This window comes from Gopherus flavomarginatus, chromosome 2, assembly GCF_025201925.1.
Source record: "Gopherus flavomarginatus isolate rGopFla2 chromosome 2, rGopFla2.mat.asm, whole genome shotgun sequence".
Classification (NCBI taxonomy): Eukaryota; Metazoa; Chordata; order Testudines; family Testudinidae; genus Gopherus; species Gopherus flavomarginatus.
The window spans coordinates 201953881-201978966 of NC_066618.1; the positions used below are offsets into that span (position 1 = coordinate 201953881).

At 39.3% G+C, this 25086-nt stretch overlaps 1 protein-coding gene across 1 annotated transcript in view; it reads right to left on the reverse strand.

The window, feature by feature from the left end:
* The window catches only part of CCDC102B (coiled-coil domain containing 102B), a 342057-nt gene that overhangs the window by 258530 nt on the left and 58441 nt on the right, over positions 1 to 25086 (reverse strand). The window lies entirely within an intron of this gene.

The following is a 25086-nucleotide window of genomic DNA, read 5'->3' on the forward strand; positions in this document are numbered from 1 at the left end:
AATACAAGGACTAACAACTCCCCTAGTAGGGCTGCCTTCAATGCAAGACTACACCTAGTAGAGATATTAAGCATTAATTGTAAAACCAAAACTCATCAGGGAGCTGTATCGATGTTTTCACAAAGCTAGGAAAGCTTTGAGGGAGAATAAAATAAAACTGATGCCTTCAGCAAATTCCTTTGCTCCCCTAGCCCCATACTGCATATGTATACTTTTGCTAGGGTAAGTCAAAGATGAATTGAAGAGAAAAGAAGCTAGGGGGGTTATTTTCCAGAGAGAAGAGCCCATTGACTGGTGTGTGGGGGTTGTTATAGTACTGAAGCCTAATATAGAAATCTGCATTTTTGTGGGCCTTATATAACTTAATAAAAGCATGTGTAGAGAAAGTGATATACTTTCCACAGTTGATCAGACACGAGTTCTGTTATAAGATGCCAAATGTCAGTGGATTGGGTTCATAGATGGTCAGGCCTAGTGCTCAGAGTCCGAATACCAGAACCAAGGGTTGAGTCATAGTCAGGAGTTAGAGCCGACGGTTGGAACCAGGTCACTAGGAGTCAAGGAAGGCAGGAGCAGGACTTGTTCTGAGGCAGGAGCAAGGCTTGAACAGGATAGGAACAAAGCTGGATGCAGGGCAGGATGAAGGCTGGATGCAGGGTGGGATCTGGGCTGGAGATGTGGAAGAGCAAAGCAGGAGCAGGGCTTGGAGAGATGAGCACAGGAAGGCAGAAAGCCCATGTGTGTGTGTGTTAAGCAGTCAGTAAGCTACTGCTGCTGCTAGGTTTACTAACTGGCCTACTGGCTTCCTCAGCCAATCAGGCAGGGTAGCCTAGTTTGCAAATTAGGGCATCAAAAGTACTGAGCAAGAACAGCTGAGGACCTTACTCCTGATACCAAAACATTCTCAAAATTAGATGCTATAGCAGACTCCTGGAAAATACCCCTTGATAAAAAATCTACAACATTAACTACATCCATCACCTTGTTTGGAAGGTACTCTTTCAGTCAGCTTCCATTTGCAGATCTGCAGCACCAGAACATTTCCAGAAAATAAACTCTTAGATTGCGTCTAGTTTGCCTAGCATCCTTTGCCACACAGATGATGTATTGGAATATAGGAGAGATAAAAAATGTGATGAGCAACTAGCAATTTAAAGATGTTTCCAACAAGCTGGCCTCACTCTGAACTAGAAATGTGAATTTGGAAAGGAGCAGATAGAATTGGTAAGACACATAATTTGCATACAGGGAATTCAGCTGCATTCAGACAAACGGAAGGCCTTATTTGCCTTACCTGAATCCAAAGATATCTCTGTTGTAAGAAGATTCCTTGGCATGACAAATGATTGCGGGAATTTCTTAGTAAATTTACCTCATCTAACAAAACCTTTAAGAGATCTCAGTGGTCAAAACAGATGGATCTAGGGGAGCACACAACAAAACCACATTTCATAAAATAAAAAGTACAGTCATCTCCACCTGTTTTTTGCACAATATTCTGTAAACTATCCAGTAACAGTAGCAGTGACTGCATCTTCATATTAGTTAAGAGCAGCGCTTACGAAAAAGCAACAAGAAGCAGACCTGAGACTTATTGCATTAATATCAAGAAGTCTCTCAGAAATCAAAAAGCAGTAAGTTCAAGTGAGAAAGGAAGATCTAGCAGTCACTTGAGCCACTGAACAATCAGTGCACATCTGTCTGGCTTGGATTTTAACATAGAAACAGACCATAAACCTTTATTGACATTATTGGGTTCAAAAGCACTGGACAACCTTCCGAGTGTCAAAGATTTTGACAACGGCTGATGCAATTTTCTTTCAACATTGAACACATATCAGAGAAAGCACTCATAGCAGCAGTCACTATATCTAAAGTCTCAATTAAGCAGCCACCAATAGAAGAAGAACAGGCTTTAGATAAAGATGTCAAAGTATACATTGATCTTGTTCTGATGGCAATTCCACAATCTGCCAGATGACTTCAACAAATTAGACATCAACAATGGAAGGTTGAGACTTGTCAAAAACGTTCTCCTTTGGCAGAGTTGAGTTGTGGGCTGAAGGAGTCAACTTTCAATTGGTCTCTTACCATATTGACAAGTCTAGACTGCCCTTCATTTGGTCAGTGGTCTGCTTCTGAAAGGATGGGGCATTTTTATCCCTATGATACTTCAAAAAGAGATGCTCTCCAAAACGTGTGAGGGGCACTTAGGTATGAACAACTGTAGGGCTCAAACACAATTAATACGGTGGCCTGGTCTGAGTTGGCAAATTTAGACCTTAGTAGGAGGGCTGCTAGGTATATAACAAGGAGAAAATCACCAGATCATGACACCAAGGAACAATAGACATGTTTTCCTGGAAAGGACATACATACATTGTAGACATCAATTACTTCTCCACATACATTGAGTTGGCTATATTTACACAGACCTCATCAGCACAGGTCATCAGCAACTAAGGTCAATATTTGCAAGATATGGAGCTCCAGAAGTCCTCATATCTAATTGTGTGCCTCAATTTTAATTCTTTGCATAGGATTTTGATTCTGAATATTGTACTAGTAATCCACATTATCCTCAAAGCAACAGTGAGGTGCAGGGCAAAGTGCAGACTTGAGAAAGACTTCCACAAAAATCAGTGGAATGGCATAAGGCACTCCTGGCATTTCAATCAGCACTGATCGCATCTGGATTATCTCCAGAAGAACTTCTGAAGAGAAGATAACTAAAGACTCTAAGTGGCCTTACCTGAACGAAATTCGAAAACAGGACACTGAAATAACTTTTGGCTACAACATAATGTCAGTGTTTGTCACAGAACAAAAGAGCTACTTGAACTGAAATCAGACATCTGAAACTGTTCAGAATTTGACAGAAACTCCCAGACCCTGCTGAGTGGAGACTCCAAAAGGACTTCTCCCGAGGAATTTTGGTCATCTTCAGTATTTCCCCAACACAAAGAGAATCTGGGACCTGTGATACTCTGTCAGGCAGTGAGCCCCTGCCACAAGGAACTCCACACACAAAACACAACAGAAGTGAGAACTTGGTGTGGAGGACTGATTAGACCTCCCTCATAGACTTGATCTTTAGAATATTGTTCACTCCTATTAAAAAAAAATTGATAAGGGGACATAATTCTGTAAATAGTTTTAAGGAATTTGAAGTTTATTTTGAACTGTTGTGTACATACACACTGGGTTGTAATTTAAGTTTTAATGTCTTTATTATCAAGAAAGGAAGATATGGTGTGGTTATAAAGTTCTTGGTCCTCCACATTTATCAGAGGCCCAGAATGTGTTGCTGCAGAGAGTTTAATAAAGGAAGGAACTTCACAGTCTGGGAATTCTTTAGTTATTGCTTAAGACATAGCTCTTTACATGTTTATACTCTCACACTACATCCATGTTCAAGACCACAGTTACACACATGCTTAAAGTTAATCACACATTCTATGCTCATTGAGGTCATGGGCGTACCCACGTTAGATATGTGCTTAAGTATTTTCTTGATGAAGGGCCTAAGTCCTGAACAGAGATGGATGCAAACACATACTCAAGTACTTTCCTGAATTGGAAATGTAATGAGGAAATGTAAGTTAAAGTTTTTTCCCTGGGTCCACTAGTGCATCCTATCTTATTTGTATCAGCATTTTTTAGCTGAATGCTCTTCAGTGCAGGGGCTGTCCTTAATTATGTTTCTTGAATTAAGAATACTATTGGCAATTAACAAATAATAATGATAATAATGTTTTTAATTTATTCAACAACCAAAAAACCTCCAACATGTTAAACCCTATTATTATGGCCCATCATTTTCCCAAATTCTTTCCACTCAGTTTAAAATTACCTTACAACAAAATGTCTTGTATAATATGCTCACTTTGCCATATTTCTATGTGTAAATGAGATTTAAAATTGGATTAGTATGATTTAATTTTCTAAGTGCATTTCTTTTTTGCCTGGAGCTGCATGTAATTATTATAGTCCAAACCCAAGAATAATCTATATGAATATTCTATATGGTTTTAGTAGAATTTAAAGTGTGCTTAACTGCAATCAAGAAAAGAATTAGAATGAACTAATCCTTGGAGGGGACCTTTAAAAATGATAAAGGACTCAAACAAAATCCTTAGAACCTGACAAGCTATCATTTACTTGAAGAATCAACACTTCTGTATGTGTGAAACCACAGAATATTTCTCTTTGCTACATTACACAGACAAGTGAGGTTTTCATCCAAAGGAACAAAAACAAATCCATGTATTAGTTTTCTCCTGATCTGTACAGTCTCGGTGGGGGAGGGGGGAGAGGGAGGTGGAAATAGACCCACACCTGATTTTTTATGTTCCTCAACTTTGCAAGGTAAAATTGGAACCACTGATGTTCATTCCAAGTAGGATTTTACAAACATTAGCATGCTTTTCTTATCGTCAATTGGATTATGACAGATGAACCCAGCACGAGTGGCAGCAGCAATAGGTTACACAAACTGCATTGAAAAACCTATGTAAATGGCAAAGATTGTTTTAGGCAAAGGCATTATAGCAATTATTTCTTCTAATTTAATTTTAAATCTCACAGAGCGGCTGCTTTGGAGCATTCTTTACCAAAAGATCTGAAGCTAAGCAAGAGCTTTCATCCCTTAATTTGCCTCAGTGACATCCTAGCTTCACAAGAATTTAAGATTCCTGTTCATTAATTCCCACATGTGTTTCAAGGTTCAATAATAGACATTTGATTTATATTTCAAAGAAGAGTAACTTGTTTCCATTGAGAACAACTTTTTTAAACGGCTCTTGAAACAGTTATAAAATTGTGGGTTTTGCCTTTTCATTTAAGCAAAGTTGAAATGACAGAGAAGTGTGGTATTTATAGAAAGTTTTCATGATCTGAGGCCTGTTTGGTTTGTATTATGGTTGTTTGTTTGTTTTAAAAAAAACACTTGACCACAATCTTCTCTCTGACATACGGGACTCTAACAGTTATTAGGGAGTTGAGTCCAACTTGCGCAAATCTTTCTTACTATCGAACAGTTGTCAAAACCAGTTTTCCTTTTTTGGGAAATGTGCCTTTATGCATGTGTATTGGAATGGGGGAGCATGGATCTTGAAGTTGGCAAAACCCTCCACCTGTGCTACACAGGAAAACAGCATTTTCAGCAAAGAAGCATCACAGTAATTGGATGTGTCCTAAAAGAACCTTAATTCTCCAAACCAACAACAAGCAACCTTGGATACTTGATTTACCTATTGAATTTCAGTTTCTCAGTACATACATTTCACTATGGGCCAGATTGTGATATCCTTACTTATGCTGAACAGCACCTCACTTATTAATGATTATTTGTATTGCGGAACAGACCCAGGAATGGGCTAAGATTCCATTCTGCTAGGTGCCATATGAACACTGAAGAAAAAGATGGTCACTGCCCCAGCGTGATAACAATCTAAGTATAAGGCAAGAGACAACTGATGGATATATAGACATAGGAGCACAAAGAAACAAGCAATTTCAACTTGTCATCAATTTCAAGAGTTGCCTCTTATTTCAATAGGATGAGTTGTGGAATAAGATACTATTCAATTTAGCTAAGGGGCAGCATAATCCAGCCCTATATTATTAAACAAGTAACAAGTGTTACTCAAGCATAGTACAAGACACTACCTAAAATTATTTTAGTAATTTAGAGTAGAATTGCCAGAAAAGCTGTCCGACTGAACTTATATCAACAGTTAGTAGCAGCAAATAAATAAATAATGGATTGCTCTTACAAAGCACCTTCTACAACAGGCACAAAATGCTTTACAGATTATGTGCCCATTAAATATTGTGCTATACATCTAATGCACAAGTTTGAAATTAAGCTCAGGAGGGATCCATCTCTTCCCCCAAGATCACACAATAAGTCAGCAACAGTTGGGAATAGAATCTGGGTCTGCTCAAACCTCTATATAATATTCCCCAACTACAAGGAAAGTACATTCTCTTATTGGAGTCGGATGAGATTCTTGTGTACATAAACAACATTCTAAAAGAATCCTCTGCCTGTTTGTTATTTGGCCAGCTCTGCAAAGGTCAAAGAATATTGCAGTTATGATGGCATATATAAGAAAATTCAACAATTTATTACATTTCAGGAAATTAAAAAGATAATGCCTCTTTTGCAAAGGCCAAGTGTGAGGCTGGGTAGATAAAGCAGATTTAAGAACTTTAAGCAATAAACAGGATGGAACTGAGCAGAGACTTGTAATCCATGTTCTGAGGTCCTGCATAGCCCTTTCTAGTGGGTGGCTGACATGCTGGTTCCCACTGATTTGGAGATTTGAAAGACTTCTATTGGGATGCCAGATCCCCAAAACAGCTTATGTTCACTATTCATAATTACTAGCAGTGTGAGCTAACTGTAAAGATTTAAGCTACCACAAACAATGAAATGATCCTTATACTTCACCCAACTGGAATAAAATTCACATATAGGGACAGGCAAGCTATCCTCCTGAATAAGTATCTGTGACAGAATGTACCCTTGTATTCACACCTGACACACTATCGTAATAATCTTTTTACAAAGTATGCCTTGTAAGGAATCATATGAAAACTCAAAAATTGCTGTTCAGTATCATCCTGATAAAATACACATGTGGCAACATCGCATGCGAAGTTACAAGATTTCCATGTATGGTGTTATTAGCACATGTTCCAAACCACAACCCTACCCAAGTAAATGTTGGAGAAGAGATCTGTCCTAAACAAAGGACCATGTGCTCTGCTTAATTTGCATTTAAGCAGTAAACAGTCACCAAGCAAGCAGGGGAGAGAAAAACAGCTCAAACAGATGAGAAAAAAAGTATCAGGGAACATCCTTTCACACAGACTTTTTGCCTCCTGGTATCCAGCTGCAAATGTTTTTTCAAATGGGGAACAAACTATAAAAACGAAGGGGAAACTCTCCAAGACCCTCCCCTCACAGACCATTGCATTTATGGCACCTGAAGCAACAAAGGAAGCATTAGTTGGATTGTGGGAGAAGGGGTCCTGAACTAAGAAGTTTGGTCAGTAAGACTCCTGAAAGCATATGGTGAGAACTTTGCTTTGAATTCAACACAGTTTGTTGAGTTAGGTGCTAGTTGTGTTTTATGTTTATTTTTCTTGTAACCATTTCTGATCTTTATGCCTCATTACGTTTACTCAGTTAAAAATCTCTCTTATAATTAATAAACTTGTTTTATTGTTTAATCCAGTGTGATTAAATTGAAGTGTTTGAGAAACTCCATTTGGGGTGGCAACTTGCATACCTATTAATTCTATTCAAAAAATAACAGACTTTATATAAACTTGCATTGTCCAGGAGAGGGCTGGACAATACAAGACATTTATTTACGGGGGAAATTGTAAGACATGGGGTGGGAGTAGGAGGGTATTTTTGGGGCAAGCCTGCAAAATAACCAAGACTGGTGAAAGCCAAGATATGGGTGACTGGAGCACACATACAGACATAGCTGGGAGTGACTTGCATGTGAGTCACTTGCTGGAGGCTGGAGTGACTTGCTGGAGGCTGTTTGGGGGCAGTCCAGGCTGGAGGCTACAGTAGCAAAGCATTATGAAAGACCCCCCTAGTTAGAGAGCAGGGATGACACAGCTACTCATCAGTCTGGATTGTACCCTGGGTAGGTCACAGTATCACAGATCATAAATTGTAACAGGGCCCCTCTTCCCCTGGTATGCCACAAGAGACTTTCTATAAAATGCTCTCCTCCTGCCCTTCTTCAAGAGCTATGGACTTAACTCTGAAGAGAAAAGGCATCCTGGCACCAGAAGGCCTCTAAATCTATTTAAATTAAGAACAGTTCCATGGGAGGATTCTGAAAAGTGTGGTAGCCTTTGCGGAAAAGCAAAGCTGAATCCTCTCTCCAGCTATGTATAACTAATTGTAAATAAAGGCAAAGTTTATGGCATCCTTACTGGTATTGGGAAGTTCCATACTTTACAGTCCTATCTATTTCAATAGGTCTGCATGTGGAGTATGGTGTTACTGTGGCACAAAGCTTGCCAAAATTAGTAATGGGTACTTTCATAGAGTCACACAACAGATCATTCATTTTGCATTAGACTCATCGCCACTGGATGATAAAAAAATCATTTGATGAACAGGGATTTTTCAGTCTGCATGATCTTACATGGCATTACATACAGCAAGGAAATGTGGGGAAAAAATTCTGAAAATATTAATTTTAATTTTGAAAGAAACTTCCATTAATTGTATTTGCTCCTCGTCTGTGTTTTCTTTACATGAATATTCTAGTAAATGAGTTTATGGGCAGGCATATTCACTGAAGCAGCAAAATCTTCACTGAATATTTCAGAATAAAATAAAAAACACAAGTTCAAATGTGTAATCATGAGATATGTGATTCTTAGAGTTATACTCCTCCAGTGAGGGAATACAGACTTTCCATGTGAGCTGTGTGGGTTCAGTCAAAACAATTTGAATATCAAATTGTTGCAACAAAAGTTGCTGATAATCAAAAATTGTTTATAGAAATTATTCTGCCAGTAATTCAGAACAAACAGAGTTGAAAAAGTTATGATCTATTCATGGACAATTCACAAGCAGAAAGAACCAAACATGTTATACATTTTTAATTATAAATTATCTAGGCAGGTGTAAACACTGAAATATTATGTGAAGATATTTTCCAGGCATGCCCATTAATTTCCACACACACACATTCAGTCAGCCAGCCATCCAGAACTAGTTTAAAGGGGCAAATCACTTTCCAAATATAGCCTATTCCTTACAGGTAGTGCTATTTTTATGTGCTGTTTCACCTCCACAAATTAACAACTTGGCTCTTCACTCTATTACATGCTTTTGATCTCTCTTGCAATTCAAAATGAAGAGAGTTTAGCAGCCTGAACTCATTCCTTTCAGTACTAGATATTATAAAGCCACAATAGAGTTTGCAGTCATTGTTCTTCACAGGCACAAAAGTCACCTGTGATCATAACAAATGACTTGTATCTAAATCACCTGCCAGTCTGACTGGAGGTTATTGCAAAGGTATTGCACTGAGGTTGCTTGAAGAGAAGCATAGAAGAGTATAACTATGCCTTGTAAAACACAGTGCAGTTCCCTAGTACTGCTGCCATAATCCCCTTCTCTTTAATTTATAGACTGTGCTATGAAAAAGCCTGGGTTAAGCAATACTCTGCTTCAGCCTCTATCTGAGAGCCAACCCTATATTCCTCACTAACCCCTGAAATCAATGGGAGTTTTACCTAGTTTTACCTGGCAAGAAATGCGGATCAGACCTTCTAAGAGAAAAAAAAGCATGGTGAGCCATTGGTGACTGGAATTCAGGGAGAGGATGGCTGGGGCATACAACACTTTTACTATGTGGGCCATTTTCTGGGTGTGAACCCAGGTTCTTCAGACACTCCTTGGACCACTTGACTTAGAGGAGTAACTAGATAAGTGAGTAGCAATAGCAGGTAATCACCATCCTTTAGTGGTCCAACCACCAGGAGAGGTGGCACAGACTGTGCTTGTGTGGTTTACTGAGCACTTCTCTCGTTCTACGTAGGATCATATGAATAAATGTTAAATTTATTTCCACGTCGCAAAGTGATACTTGCCTATGAAGAACGTACAAGAGGGCAGAATTTACCATCCATTCAGACTCATTTAGGGACTGATCCAAAGTCTATTGACAACAAGAGAAAAGACTCACATTGATTTAATTGGGCTTTGGATCATTTCCTAACTTCATTCTCATTGTTCATAGAAATAAGCGAGGTTCCATGGGTGAAACTGAGGGCAGAATTTGACTCCATCTAAACAAAACACCATTAATTAATTTTACCTAAAATTTAATCCCTGATTAATTAGAATCTAAGGAAACAGAGGATGTAATGCAACAGCTCCAAGGCCCTCATCTCACTGTCAGTCAGAACATGCAGGCTGAAAAGGCAAATTAATGTTATAAATTAAACACGAATAATGCTTGACTGGCTCTCTTCCCCTCTAACATCTCAGACTTTTTCTTTTCTCCAAAAGTAATACAACTCTTCTCTGTACATAATAGCTGATTGAAAAATCACCTTCTATTTCAATAGCCACAATAAAACAACAAATCTGACGAACTTTTCTTCATCTCACACTCTTAGTCAAGTAGATGTGGTAGTAAACTTACATATGCAGCAGGTATATGTACTTTTTCCTAAACCGAGCACTGAAAATTCTTGTGGAATGTGTAGTTTCGGTCTATGTTCTAGATGCAGGTGCAGAAAGAAACTACCTCCAAATCCTCACAGTACTAGATATTTGAAGCTTGAAGTTTTGGACAAGCACTATCTACTGCTCCATCTTTTGTTTCTTCAGAGCTCATGGAAAGATCCTTTTGAAATCAGGAATGTGACATGAGTCACAGCTCTTTCCAAATCTTCCTTTCAAAGACATGCATAAAGCCACCAGCTGGGGAGGGTCACTAAATATGTGGTGAAATTAAAATTCTCCATCAGCATACAATAATAAAGTTTAGCTCCCTTTATGACTTGTGTAACCCTATAATTAAATACAATCAACAATATCTGGCTGTCCTGTTAAATCAATAATGTAAACTCCACATCAATGGAGAAGAGTGTAGGTCCTATGCAAGTAAGTTGTTGCTTATGCATCTAATTCATTAATATGTAGGTTTATCATCCAGGACTAGGTTGGGCAATTCATACTTACATGGATGAGCACTTACACAAATAATCCTACTTAAATCAATAAGTCTGCTCACAAAGCAAGTGCTTACCAGGGTGAATAAGGACTCCATAGTCAAGCCAGACATGATGACTACAGCTGATCAGAAAGCAGTATTTTCCATGAAAACTTTTGAAATAAATGAAAAAGTATCATGTTTTTCACCGAACTTTATTTTTTCAACCGAAAAAAAGAAAAACAAAAGAGATTGGGATTTTATTTTAGAAAAAAAAAAGGCCTTTTTTCTTCAAAAAAATGTTGATAGAAAATTTTCAAACCAACTCTAATAATTATCCTCATCCTGGTCTGGTCAAGAATAGATGGAGGACAGCTACTACAGGAAGTGCAAAGTATTAAAACTAGGTGCCTTAAACCAAGTGATCTATATTCCAACCTGGTATAATTTTGTGCACACTGAGCTAATTCATTATCAGTTTTCTGAGCATAACTCCTTGATGAATACATGTTCATTTTTCCAAGTTAATACTAATCTTTTCAACAACAGCAAATGAGTTTATTGGTAGAAACATTTGTCAAAGCAGCAAACTAAGGGAATATGGCAAAATATTCTGAAAGGCAAATTTGAATGAAGTATTTGAACCAGAAATCTGACTTTATTGAAAACATTTCCACTAAAATAAACAAACACAATTTAAAAAACTCTATCCTAATTCAAATGTCTCCTAAAAACTCATTTCTGCACCGTAAACAAGTCATCAGTGACAAAACTTTTTAAATAAATATTCCTAATCATTCATGCTTTTGAGTTGTCCAGTGTGTGTAGGCTATTCATGGTCAGTCTTATTTAGATTGTAAACTAGTGAGAGCAGAGATTATTTGAGTTTTCTACAGCACAGAATACACAGTTACTGCTTAAATAAACAATAAAATATGCTAATCACTATACATTACTGTTTTTGCCCCAAAACCATGATATAACTTAGTCTATTTATGGTGGATCCACAGGCAAATGCAGCTGAGAGAATGGTTGCAGCTTTGCCTTGGAGTGGACAGTGATTCTTTTCATTGTACATCAAAAAGCACACAAAGTCCTTCCTTATATGTTTCTTAATTGAAACAAACAGTATGCTATTTTAATGCAGCACAAGAAGTTGTTCCTTTTTGTCCTTCATTCTTTTCAACTCTATAACTGCTTTTTTCTATTTCACTTTCTGATCCAATGCAGTCACTGTGTAGTCATTTACACAAATACAAAATGGCTGTAACTTGCTACTATATTGGTTTTGGTAATGCTTTACACCACAGATGAAAATGACTACACAAAGGTGTATGGCAATTGAGAATCAGGCCACTAAGCTTTAATTTATTCTTCAGCTGACTGTCAGTCTGCCACTGATTCTTCTTCAGACACTTGCCGCTTTACAGTCTCTTTCATTCTGGCTAATTTGTTTTCTTTGTTTTCTGTGACCTTTCCCTCTTTTAGAGCATTAGTTTCTTTGGATACATATTTAGCAATTTTAAATGAGGAAGGAATAAACTCAGACTAGTTGAAAGAAGGGCAGATCACAAGCCCTGTAGCACCAACAAATGAACAAGACCACTTGAGATTTCAGCCATTACGAGGTTGTACTCCTTTGATATAGTGTTTTTCTGTAGCTGATATCTGAGATGACATAAGTGGTGGTGGAACTTCTTAAAAGACTATTGAGGAAAAAATAAACTCACTATGTGATCGAATGCATCTCCTTTCACCTCTTCCCTAAAGCACTTACTGGTTGAAGAATACCATATTTAATTCAATGTGTTCATATTAATTGAGCTCCAATGAAGGTGACTTTTTAAGGAAAGGCTAAATATTCTACTTGCTTTATTTTATATTGTATACCTTGTGCAAAATTCCTAGGGATTAGCTAAATTGGAAGGATACATCAATACATTTTGATCATATAGGGACATAGCCATTCTGGCTGTAGTGGAGTTATACCCATCTATATTAGCTGAGGATGTAAACATCAACACATAGGATCTCATTCAGTACACTGGAGTCCTGTCTCTTCTTTATCATCTGTGCCACTGAAAGAACATCAAGATAGTATTACAGCTCTACAACCAAGATATTGAAGTAAAAATAGCCAAAAGTTATAATGTAAAATACAGAAAAAGTTTGGAAGAATACTTTTTCTTGAACAGTGCTCAGAGATATTTTTTATGAGTGAGTTATTTCTAGTGCAAGATGAACAACTCTGGTGACTGAGTTCTGGGTTTCCTAGTTTTTCCCCAGAAAAGAAAGAGCAGCAGCAAAATCTAGCTTCTAACACGGCTCTGAAAATGTGCCTCAAACTAAGGGTGAAGGATACCAGTTTAGTCTCCATATCCAGTCAATTCCAAGTGTCTCCATATCCAGTCAATTCCAAGTGTCTCTGCTGATACTTGCACTGCTAATGGGAGTGCCAGCAATTGCCAATTTTACTGAATTGTCATTTCCAGTGGGACTCAGACTGAGAATCAACTTTTTTTTCCTATTTAAACTAGACCAGCTAGAGTAGATGTGCTTTAATATTCCAACTACCAGAAAGGGAAAAATCTTTTTGTTTTTATGACAAAAGAGCTATCACTCTCTACAGAAGCATTTCTAAGTCTACACTGCACACCAGTGGCAAGTATCAGAAGATGCATATTTTTCTGTGGTTACAGTTTATTGCAAAATTGCTTAATAAATATTGCTTTATTTAGCCTTCAGACCACCAGTAAAGTGCATCTATTAAAAATCTTAAGAGCACAGCATGTTTGCTATAAAATGTTCATTAGAGCAATGCAATGGAGGCTTAACGTATACACAAATGTTTTCAAAGATGTCTTGTGTGTGAAGAAATTAAATGCACAACAAGAATTGTGGAGTATAAGATCTTCACAACATCTTTCAGATATAATTCCCTGTTTATAGAAGATTGTCAAGTTGCTTTCAAATGCGTACTGGATGTCCAGTACCTAAATAGGCCAAATCAGATGTAACTTATGTGTATGAGACACCATATAACCACTTCAAAGTAAAAAATGAGCCAAATACATATCTATGTATTATCTAATCAAAGCCATACATCTCCAAGCTGGATCTCACAGAGCCGCTAAGTATCACTTTCTAGTGACTATCAGGATAACTAACCTGTTTGCCAAGTAGTTTAGCTGAGTCCAACAATCCACCATATCAGTGGCTACTGAGAAAAGATAACAGCAGAAAAGATATGAAGGAATCCTAGGGTTGGGGTGCGGAAGGGATGAGAGCTCCAGCTTAGGGTGCGGGCTCTGGGGTGGAGCAAGGGATGAGGGGTTTGGGGTGCAGAAGGGGGCTCCAGGATAGGGTCAAGGGGTTTGGAGTGTGAAAGGCTCCAGGCTAGAGCAGAGGGTTGGAGTGCAGGAGGGAGGGAGGGAGGGCTCTGGCTGGGGGTGTGGGCTTTGAGGTGGGGCCAGAAATGAGGGTTTCAGAATGCATGAGGGGGCTCTGGGCTGGGGCAGGGGGTATGAAGGCTCCATCTGGGGGTGTGGGCTCGTGTGGGGCAAGGGATGAGGCGTTCAGGGTGTGGCAGAGGGCTCGAGGCATGGCAGGGGGTTGGGGTGCTGGGATGGGGGTGGGGGTAAGGGCTCTGGCTAGGGGTGTGGCTGGGAATGTGAGTTTCAGGGTGCAGGAGGGGGCTCTGTCTGTAGACAAGGGGTTCAGAGTGTGGGAGGAGATGCAGACTCTGGGAGACAGTTTGGGTGTGCGGGGGGGGACTCAAGACTGGGGCAATGGGCTGGACTGTGGGAGCGGGTTCAGGGTGCAGGCTCCAGGCGGCACTTACCTCAGGCGGCTCTCAAAAGTGGGCCGGTATGTGCAGATTCTAGGTGGAGAGGCCAGGGGAGTCAGCTCACAGCCCTCACCTGCAAGTGCCACCCTCGCAGCTCCCATTGGCCAGGAACTGTGGGAGCCAGTGCTCGGGGTGGGGGCAGCATGCTGAGCCTCTTTGGCTGCCCCTGCACCGAGTACACAGGGACATATTGGCTGCTTCTGGGAGCCACGTGGAGCCTGCCCTCATCCTCACTGCTCCACTGACATGACTATTAGTGGCGTGGTCAGCAGTGCTGACCAAAGTCGTGGGGTCTATTTTCAACCAGGCATTCCAGTTGGACACCAGACTCCTGGCAACCCTATTCTCATGGCTGGATCTGGGAATTGCTTCTAGCACCATAGCCTGGGGCGGCTCTAGGTATTTTGCTGCCTTAAGCACGGCAGGCATGCTGCCTTCAGCAGCTTGCCTGCGGGAGGTCCCCAGTCCCGCGGATTTGGCAGCAGCCTGCGGGAGGTCCGCTGAAGCCGCGGGAACAGTGGACCCTCTGCAGGCATGCTGCTGAAGGCAACCTGCCTGCCGCCCTCACGGCGACTGGAAGAGCGCCCCCCCCACCCCGGCTTGCCGCCCCAGGAATGCGCTTGGCATGCTGGTGCCTGGAGCCGCCCCTGACCATAACAAGTAAACACAGCTGGGAAACTTGCAGGAAAAAAAAGACTGGGTAGAGACCACTTCCCAACGTTAATTACATATTAAGGAAAAGGGAACACTGAAGACAAGGATAATATCTCCACTTAGAATCTTAAAAAAAAAAAGGCAAATGGAAAACTCTTTAGAAATGAAAGTGAGGAATATGTGATTGAGCAAAGTATTAAATGAAGATACTGAGGAATTCTGTAGTGATGTTACTAAGGGTGTTCGAAAGACAACCAGCCTAGCTATTCCTAGGTTATGAACTCTACTTAAAGATAGGAAAAGAGTTTCATGGTGGAACAAGGAATGTAAAATGATAATTAGGAAAAGGAATAAGGCATATAGAAAAGCTCAAAAATCCCTAAATAATGAGGATTTAATCAAATCTTTAAAAAAAGCAAGGCATGTGCACAAAGGGCTATCTAGAGGGCAAAAAGAGAAAGCTGGGAAACAGACTGCAGGAAATAAATAAAATAAATACCAATGCAACAGAGGTATATAAGCAGATTAGGAAAATGAATGGAATAAAGAGTAAGAGCCACAATTGTAGGGCATGGAGAAATAAGCTCCAATAAAGAAAATGTAAATTCTGGACATGTTTCAAAAATAAAGATGAGGATCAGAGGACAAATTAGGGAGAGGAAAATAAGATTCTTTAAGGATAATTGTGAGAGGCTGAAAAGATGGAAGGAGAATGTGGATATTATTTTAAATGAAAACTTTGGTAGGAGGGAACTACAAACAATGGTATTAAGCAACAAAAGCATCGTACCAGGCAAGGACATAATAAGCTTTGAAATGCTTAAACACTTAAGTGAAGGAAGCTTGAGATGCTACTAAAATTATATAACAACATATTGCAAAAAGGTGAAATATCTAAGGACTGGAAACACACAATTATTGTTCCAGTGAGACAGTCAGGTAAATTGTGCTCAAGACTTGACACAAAGACCCATTGCCCTCAAAAAATGGTGATGGAAAGATTAGTGGTACAACACCCAGAGAGAAGTAAATTCATAGATGGAATGCAAAGTGGGTTCAGAAAAGGTAGGAGTGAGATTGACCACATTGTAAGGTTAGAGACAGAACCATAAAAAAACCTGAGCGCCAAAATATTCACAATGACAACTTTCCTGGACATAGAGAAAGCCTATGCTGTGTTATGGAGAGAGGGATTACTTCATAAAGTGGCTTCCATGGATGTCATGGGGAAAATATATAGATGGATAATGGACTTCTTAAACAAAAGACCTACACAAGTCTGAATAGGGAAAGCTTTTTCCAACCTATATTCACTTGCAAATGGAATTCCACAGGAGAATGGTAGCCCAACCCTCTTTAACATCATGATAAATTATCTCTCTAAGGAACTGATTACAGGAATAGAGATCATGTTATTTGCTGACAACTGTGTCATATGTGAGGCTATGTTTTAGTCATGGGTATTTTTAGTAAAAGTCATGGACAGGGCAGTAAACAAAAATTCACAGCCCATGACCTGTCTATGACTTTTACTATTTACCCCTGATTAAAACTTTGAGGGTGACAGGCTTGGAGGGGCAGCCCTGGGGTGCTGCAGGTGGTGGCCGAGAGGGTGCTGTGGGTGCTCAGGGGAGCTGCATCTGGGGGAGCGCTGTGGGTGTTCAGGGGGAGGGGCATCACAGCCAGGGGAGGAGGGGTCGGTGAGGCTGGGGCAAGTTCCCTACCGAGCTCCTGGGAAGTGGCAACCTCCAGCTCCTAGATCCAAGTGCTGCCTCTGCTCTGCTCCAAGCCCAGATTCTGCAGGTCCCATTGACTGGGAACCACGGTCAATGAGAGCTGTGGCGGTGGTGCCTGCAGGCAGAGGCAGCACATGCAGTTAGGAACTGAGGGAGGGGAGTTCCTGTGGCCCTTCTGAGGAGCCCCCAAGGTAAGCACTACCCCGCACACCCAAAAACTTACTGCTGGGGAAGCAGGGGCAAGGCTGGTCATATGGACCAAAAGCAGAAACCTTGAAAGAGCTGCCAAAAGAATCAATAATACACTTAAGTGCATAATGGGGAAACAGGTGGAGCTTCCAATTTTCCTTAAGCAAAATTAAGGGAGTGAGCTTCACAAAAAGGAAAATCCAAGAAGTTGTAAATTTATAGTGATATAACAAACATCTAAATATAGTGAAAAATTAAAAAAATTCTTAGGTGTGATATTTGATAAGCTCACTTAGAGGGACCATATTAAAATATTAAAGAAAAGTGAAAATGTAGAATCAACTTACTGAAAAGTATCTCTGGAACATTCTGAGGAGCAGATAAGAAAATTGTGACAATACTATACAAAGCGTTAATTAGACCACTTACTGAGTATAGATGTCAGGTCTTTGGATCAGCAATGAAAGGAATCTGAGAAAACTAGACTATATCCAAAACACAGGCACTGCATATCATATGTGGTACCTTCATTATTATACCTCTTCATGTACTAGAGAGAGCAGGCAGTGAAATGTCTGTCACTCTTAGAATGAAACTCCTAGACTTAAACTTTTGTGACAAAGTACTACGTAATAGCAAAGATGATAACACAAAGTTAATAAATAACGATCATTGGGAATTAAGGGAAGGACAAAAAACCCTCAAAATTCCCCATATGAGTAGGCTACAGAAGTGGATAAAGGATCTTAATGAAAAGAGGATTGAAAGAAACCAAAAATACTGTATCACTGGAAAACTTTCCCCCCGAGATAGACATGGAATTATATAGTGAAATACATAGAGAGAGAAGACTGATAAATATACAACATATAACAAATCAATATATTGGTGACAAGCAGGGACACTATTGCCAAATGTATACAGATGGCTCCAACGAGGAAGATGCAAGGAGAGTGGGAACAGCTCTCTGAGTACCTCACTCAGATTCAAGAAAGCCATAGTGCTAAGTGACTTTGTATCAGTCTTTACAGCTAAGATAACAGGGATTATACTGGCACTAAATTGGACTTCAGATGTGTGGCCAGCTACTGTAGCCAACCTGTGAGACTCCTTATCAGGGCCGCAGACAATTTTACAGTGATAAGTCTTCTAGCAGAAATGACAGTATCTTTAATGAAATATTACAGCTAATAACTGAACTATCACCATTGAATATAACCACAGTAATAGCATGGTTCCCGGCACATATAGTGATAGCAGTCAACAAACTGGCTGACAAATAGGCAAAAAAGTGTTATTAATCATGAACCTAGGAATTCCCTTAAGCAAACAAAAATTTAAACACCTAATCAAAAATGAACTAAGGAAGGAATGGTAAGAATTGTTGGCAAATAAAAGGAATGGAAAAAATTCTGAGACGTATGCCCTACAGTTAACAATGTTGACATAATCCAAGGCCCTGGGAGGAAGAGCGAAGTGGCTCTATTTAGAATGATAACAGGACATTGTAGATTAAACAGTAATTTATTTCTAATTAACATGCACACAAATGTGTAACATGCAATCCTGAAATCATAGATCATATTCTTTTGGGATTGTAAAGACTGTACCAATGAAAGGAGCTATTTATATAGCAAACTCAGCCTTACAGTAAAAATAAAAATTCTTGCCACATCAATCAAAAAAAAATTAGGAAAACAGGGCCCATTTTAAAAAAAACTCTTTCGCAATTCTCTAAGAATATGGAGAAAGGTGCGAGACTCTAAGTCAGTGTTTCCTAAACTTGAGACACTACTTGCTTAGGGAAAGCTCCTGGCGGGCCGGGCTAGTTTGTTTACCTGCCATCTCTGCAGGTCCAGCCAATTGCGGCTCCCATTGGTCATGGTTCGCTGCTCCAGGACAACGGGGGATGTGGGAAGAAACATGGGCTGAGGGATGTACTGGCTGCTGCTTCCAGCAGCTCCCATTGGCCTGGAGCAGCGAATCACGGCCAGTGGGAGCTGCGAACAGCCAGATCTGCGGACGCAGCAGGTAAACAAACCGGCTCAGCCTGCCAAGGGCTTTCCCTAAACAAGCGGCGTCCCAAATTTGGGAAACACCACTCTAAGTCATGGAAAAGATACTAAGTACAATGCATGGCAGTCATAGACTCGGGAAGTGAGTCTGCTATGCCACAAACCTGAAGAAGAAGAAGAAGAAGAAGAAGAAGAAGGGCTTTGGGGGATGTCACAGATCTCACCCCTACTCTGAACTTTAGGGTACAGATGTGGGGACCTGCACGGACACTTCTAAGCTTAATTACTAGATTAGATCTGGTCTCGCTGCCACCATCCAGAATTTCTGAGTACCTGGATCACTCCCTTTCCCCCTAAAACCTTCCCCTCTCTGGGTAGCCTTGAGAGACTCCTCCATCAATTCCCTGGTCAATCCAGATCCAATTCCCTTGGATCTCAAAAACAAAGAAGAATTATTCCTTCGTCCTCCCTTTTTCCCCCCACCAGTCCCTGGTGAGTCCAGATCCAATTCCCTTGGATCTAAAAAAACAGGGAAAAAATCAATCAGGTTCTTAAAAAGAAGGCTTTTAATTAAAGAAAAGAAAGGTAAAAAAAAGAAAAAAAAACCTGTGGGGAACAACATATCAGCTAATTTCACAGACAATAGATTGAAAACATAGGACGTTCCCCTGGGAAAAAATCTTAATACACACAAGAATATCCAATCTGATAATTCCTTTAATAGCACCAAGACAAGTCACAAAAGAAAATAAACATAAACCTATTTATTCCTTTCTAAAACTTACTACTCTGATAACACTGGTCTACAATTTTTGAGAAGTAGTCTGCTTCAGAGATAAAATGTGAAATTTATTATGTATTTTGATGGGCTGAATTCAAATATGACAATTAAAACAACTGATTGGCTACTGTTTCTAAGATATTTAAGTTTTTATATTTTATGTCTATGTATATTGTGTAGATAGTAGAGTTTTAATCATAAATTGTAAACCTAGGTCTTTTCATGTGTTTATGGTTGCTTTACATGATAATATTTCACCTGTCCTGTTTATGTAACACTTTAAAAATCAGCAAAAGGGTTACATAAATAAAATTTATTATGAAACAAAAGGCAAAAAACTATTATGTACATAGTTTAGTCCTATTTAGTGTCTACTCAGCGCTTCTTGGCTTGTCTCTTGTATTCATTAAATGGAGCATCTCTTGTCACTGTCCAGCAATAGTCTGCAAGCATTAATGGGCTCCATTTGCTCTGATAGCCTGCCAGGAGATTCCACTGCTGTAGTCTGGAGCCCAACAGCTCTGCATTACTCTTGGGTAGTTCCAAATCCCTGACAAGGTCATTCAGTTCACCTAGTGTTATGAGGTGTGGTTCAGAGGAGGAGGATGGGAGAAAATGTGGGTCCTGTGACATTGATGGTTCAGGATTAGAAGTTTCATTCTCTTCCTCTTCCTCATCTGACTCAAGTGAGAATGATTCCGGTGCATCAGGAACCGGCAGTCCTTCTCCATGGGGTACTGGGTGTGTAGCTGATGGAATGTTTGGATAATGCACAGTCCACTTTTTCTTCTTTGACACACCTTTCCCAACTGGAGGCACCATGCAGAAGTAACAATTGCCAGTATGATCTGTTCGCTCTCTCCAAATCATTGGCACTGCAAAAGGCATAGATTTCCTTTTCCTGTTCAACCACTGGCCAAGATTTGTTGCACAAGTCTTGCAGCATATGTGTGGGGCCCACCTCTTGTCCTGATCTCCAATTTTGCAGCCAAAAGAAAGGTGATTGGCTTTCTTAACCAGAGTGGTTAGATTGCGCTTTTGTGATGCAAAAGTAACTTCACCACAAACATAGCAGAAGTTATCTCACTGTTCACACAAGTACGAGGCATCTCTGCTCACTTTGGCTAAACAGAAATGTGTCCCTTTGCAAAATCAAACACTGACAAAGAAGAGAGCACGACACTGTTTGATTTCTAGAGCTGATATAGGGCAATTTGTTCAGCAGAGTGATGTAAGCTTCATTATGATTGCATCATCCATGACTTCTAGGAATAACATGATGCAATTCATATCATGTATGACGCAATACCAGCTTCGGATTGCATCATTCATTGTTTTGCCTAAAAAGCAAGTACTGTCCAAACCCAGTCATAGATTTATTCATAGATCCAGTCAAAGATCTATTTTAGTCATTTCTGGTTTAAATTGAGATCCCTTCCCTTTATAACTCACTTATCCTCCGCCATTCCCAAGTCAAGGGTCGTATATACTGACCAAAAGCATATCTTGAAAACTAGAGCCAATCAACAATTTTAAGCATCATTTTCGTTCTCAGTGACCCAAAATTAGTAAAGTTTGACTACATTTATTTCAGAAGCATTTTGGCTGTAGAGCAGTGTAAGAGGCTGGTTCCTTGATCTTTTTCACTCTGACTGAAACTGAAAACTGACTAAACAAAGGCAACTTGCCTCCTTCCTTTTGAAACATCTTGTTCCCCCATTGGTTCCTCTGGTCAGGTGTCAGCTAGGCTAGGTGAACTTCTTAACCCTTTACATGTTTATGTTAACTGTTTATGCCAGGGGAAGTAGTCTGCAGTTACTCCCTTGGAGAAGGGAGGTGTGTTTGGGGTTACAGAGTCTGGCAATAATCCCAAAGGAAGAATTAGTGTACATTTACCCGCAGGATGAGGGTGTTTAGGCTGGTAAATTTGAGCTGGTACCAGGAAATAGAGAAGGGAAGTAGGAAAGAGTCCAGAGAAATAGCAACAGGGACTAGGAGCAAGGAGATAATGGTTGCTAGACAAAGAATCCCTGGGCTGGAACCTAGGTTCCCAGCTGCTGAGGAACTAACATAGGACCTGGCCTTGGAGCAGAAGACTGTCTGGAATGGCATGCAGAAAGCTGACCCAGTGGGACTTGGATACGAAGCGGAGGTCTATATAATGACCTGGCTGGAGGGCTGAGTCACAAAGAGGGAGCACTGCGAGTCCTGAAACAGATGAGTCATGGGCCAGAAGCAATCTGTCTGAAGGCAAGGCATCAGACCTGAGTGGAATCAATCCCCAGACTCAGCCACAAGGAGGTGCCCAATGGTAAGTGAACCCCGTAATACACGGTCCAGCAATATAAAATGACTTGTATAATTTCATATTGTGAGTTGGAAATAGATTTAGGGGTTGAACTCAGGCCTCTTAACTGCCAGTTGCCTACTCTAACAACAATATATACTATCTCTCTTGCTTATGACTCTGAACAGGACACATTCGATGCTGTGTGAACACATACTAGAACCTGGGATAGCATCATTGTGTACATATTGTCACTTTTTCTAGGATTTTTTCCTAGTTAGAAACTAGTTTATAGTTTCCAAATACTTTTGGGGTGAGTGAAGTCTTTAAAAAAAAAGAAAAAGATTTTCCTCTCCATTTTTAAGATGTGGTAATATGCTTCTTTCTAAGGCAAAGTGCTGCATTTGCTGCACCACTGCTTTATTCTAGTATAGCAGTTATGAAGTTTCTGTGCTCCTTTACTTAATACCTCTTAGCTCATCAAACCTGACCAAAATCTTGTTTTTCCAAAAAACGAGCAGAACTAAATCACATTGCTACTAATTGTTATCTTTAGAGGCATTGACACTGAAAAACTAAGATCGTCCACTGTTCTGAAGAAGATGGTTTGGCAAGAGAAATAAGGTTGTTAATTCTATGAAATATTATCTCCACATGACCACTTAGATCAGAACCATTGTACTCTCAGAGTGAAAGGTACAGCAAGAATCGAATGAAACATAGAGTTCATTACTCTAGAAGTATCCTTGAAAAGGGCTGTGCTTGAGTCTGAGTGCGTTAGCATTTCTCCAAATCCCGCATGATATAATGGGCAACATTTATTATGCATGGTTAGTTGAAGGGAATTTGTTTTATCCCCAGAGGTGAACTCTACACTATAATGAATGATCCTGTAATCCCCATAAGGACAATAACTACCCTGCAGATAACCAAGACCAGTAAGAAGACTAGGTTCAGCATGTGTCTCCCTTCATGCATAGTTGCATTAACACTGCTGGTCCAGGTACAGCAAATCTTTAAGCTGGTGGATCCATAATGCAGATAGATAAGAACCTCTCAACATACTTTTAGTATATCAGAAGGATACTAAAGACCTTTTCTGTTTTATCCATGAGAGTTAGAACTATATTTTTAAGCTTCTATCTACAAGACTATCTACAACAGACAACCACTCCAGATCACTTGAGGATTATGGGATCTCACATTCTTGAACAGCTCCATCATTCCAGAGGGGACTAGAGGGTAGACACTAACCAGACTGGGCTCTTCCAAAGTATCAGTCACTAAAACAACCATGACGTGTTTTTGTTTACAATACTTGTGAACACGTCTTAGCTACCAAAAATATGACACTTAAGTTACTTACACCAGACTTCAAACAAAGAAATGACACATTTTTAAACAGTTTCAGAAGCAATATGAAATTATCAAAGAAAATGTAGTCAAACTACAGTCAAACACAAAACACAAAAAGCTAGTAACAGAAGTGCCTGGTTACATTCACTTCCCTATAGCTAGCAAAAATTCAGCTATGTAACAGTCTGAAAATAGAGAACATATCTGGATAAAATAAGGGTGTCAGTATTAGCAGGTTGAGAGTCATACTACTAAGCTTGCAAAATACTCATTTAAATGTTACCTAATAAAAGGGATTTTTGAACTATCTAGTGTGATGTGCATTTTTTTAAATTTAAATAGGAATTTTCAAGGACAGTTAGCATACTGTTTCCTGAACTGATAGAAATCCAGCAATTTGTCTTTGAAAATTTGATATCTAATTTTATTTAAAACAGAGAAATTTGGCAGCTCCAGCTGAAATGTAGCTGCAGTTCGATATCTAAGAAGCTACATTTTACTGATGCCCTATTCTATAGCTGTGATATCATATCTATTTGAGGAAAAAGATCATAGATTTATTGTTACATTTGTTTTCTATTATGATGATTTCTCAAGAGAGATAATCTTTGTTATCAAGAAGCTTGTAAGAGTAGTTGAATATTTTTTCTTAACACTGATATATATCAAACAACTTTCACCCACACACAAGATTTGTGCATTTTAAAATATGGAGGATTTTCACTTACAAAATAGATTCATGGTGGTAATTTCATTCAAATTAATCAGATTTACTAAAACTAATGTTTTCCTCTGTAATATTAAAAACAAAATAAATCATAGCCCTACAAAACTTCCAAGATATGCAGAATACACAAAAAGTTACCTTCTGTTCACAGTTAAATACAAATATTTTCTGTGTGTGTTTGTTCAATATCATGTATTACATCAAAATAAACATCTCATGTTAAAATTAGTTTTTTCTTTTCAACATGTATCCAACTAAGAACTCAAAGATGATTTGCAGTTGGAGACTGCATGATAGTTGTCTCTTATCCGTGTATCAGTATCAATTTTTATTGTTCTCTTCTCCCCAGCAGTGATCAAAACCTCAGGGCAAAATAATTTACCAGAACATCTGCTTCAATATTTTAATCACAGAGATATGATAGACCAGTTGAATAGTTTGCATTTAATCAGGAAAGATTTTCCTACATAACAACTAAGGAGAGTAAAAGATACCAAAATCTAAAGGAAGCCTAAGATAACAGACAAGAGAAGATCCAGGACTACAAAGTAAAATGTGTAAAATGTAGAGGATTCAATTCAAACATTGCTATAGTGCATTCCCTGCTGAGTTTATATATGTATGCTAATTTTAAAAAATATAATCTAAATAATAGTAATTGACTTAATCTAAGTGTTTGATAATCACTGTAATTTAATTTTAAAAAAACCTAAAAATTCTTGGTGTCTTGTGCACAATAGAGGCAAATAAAGTGTAAACGCTTTAACCATATGTTCCAAACC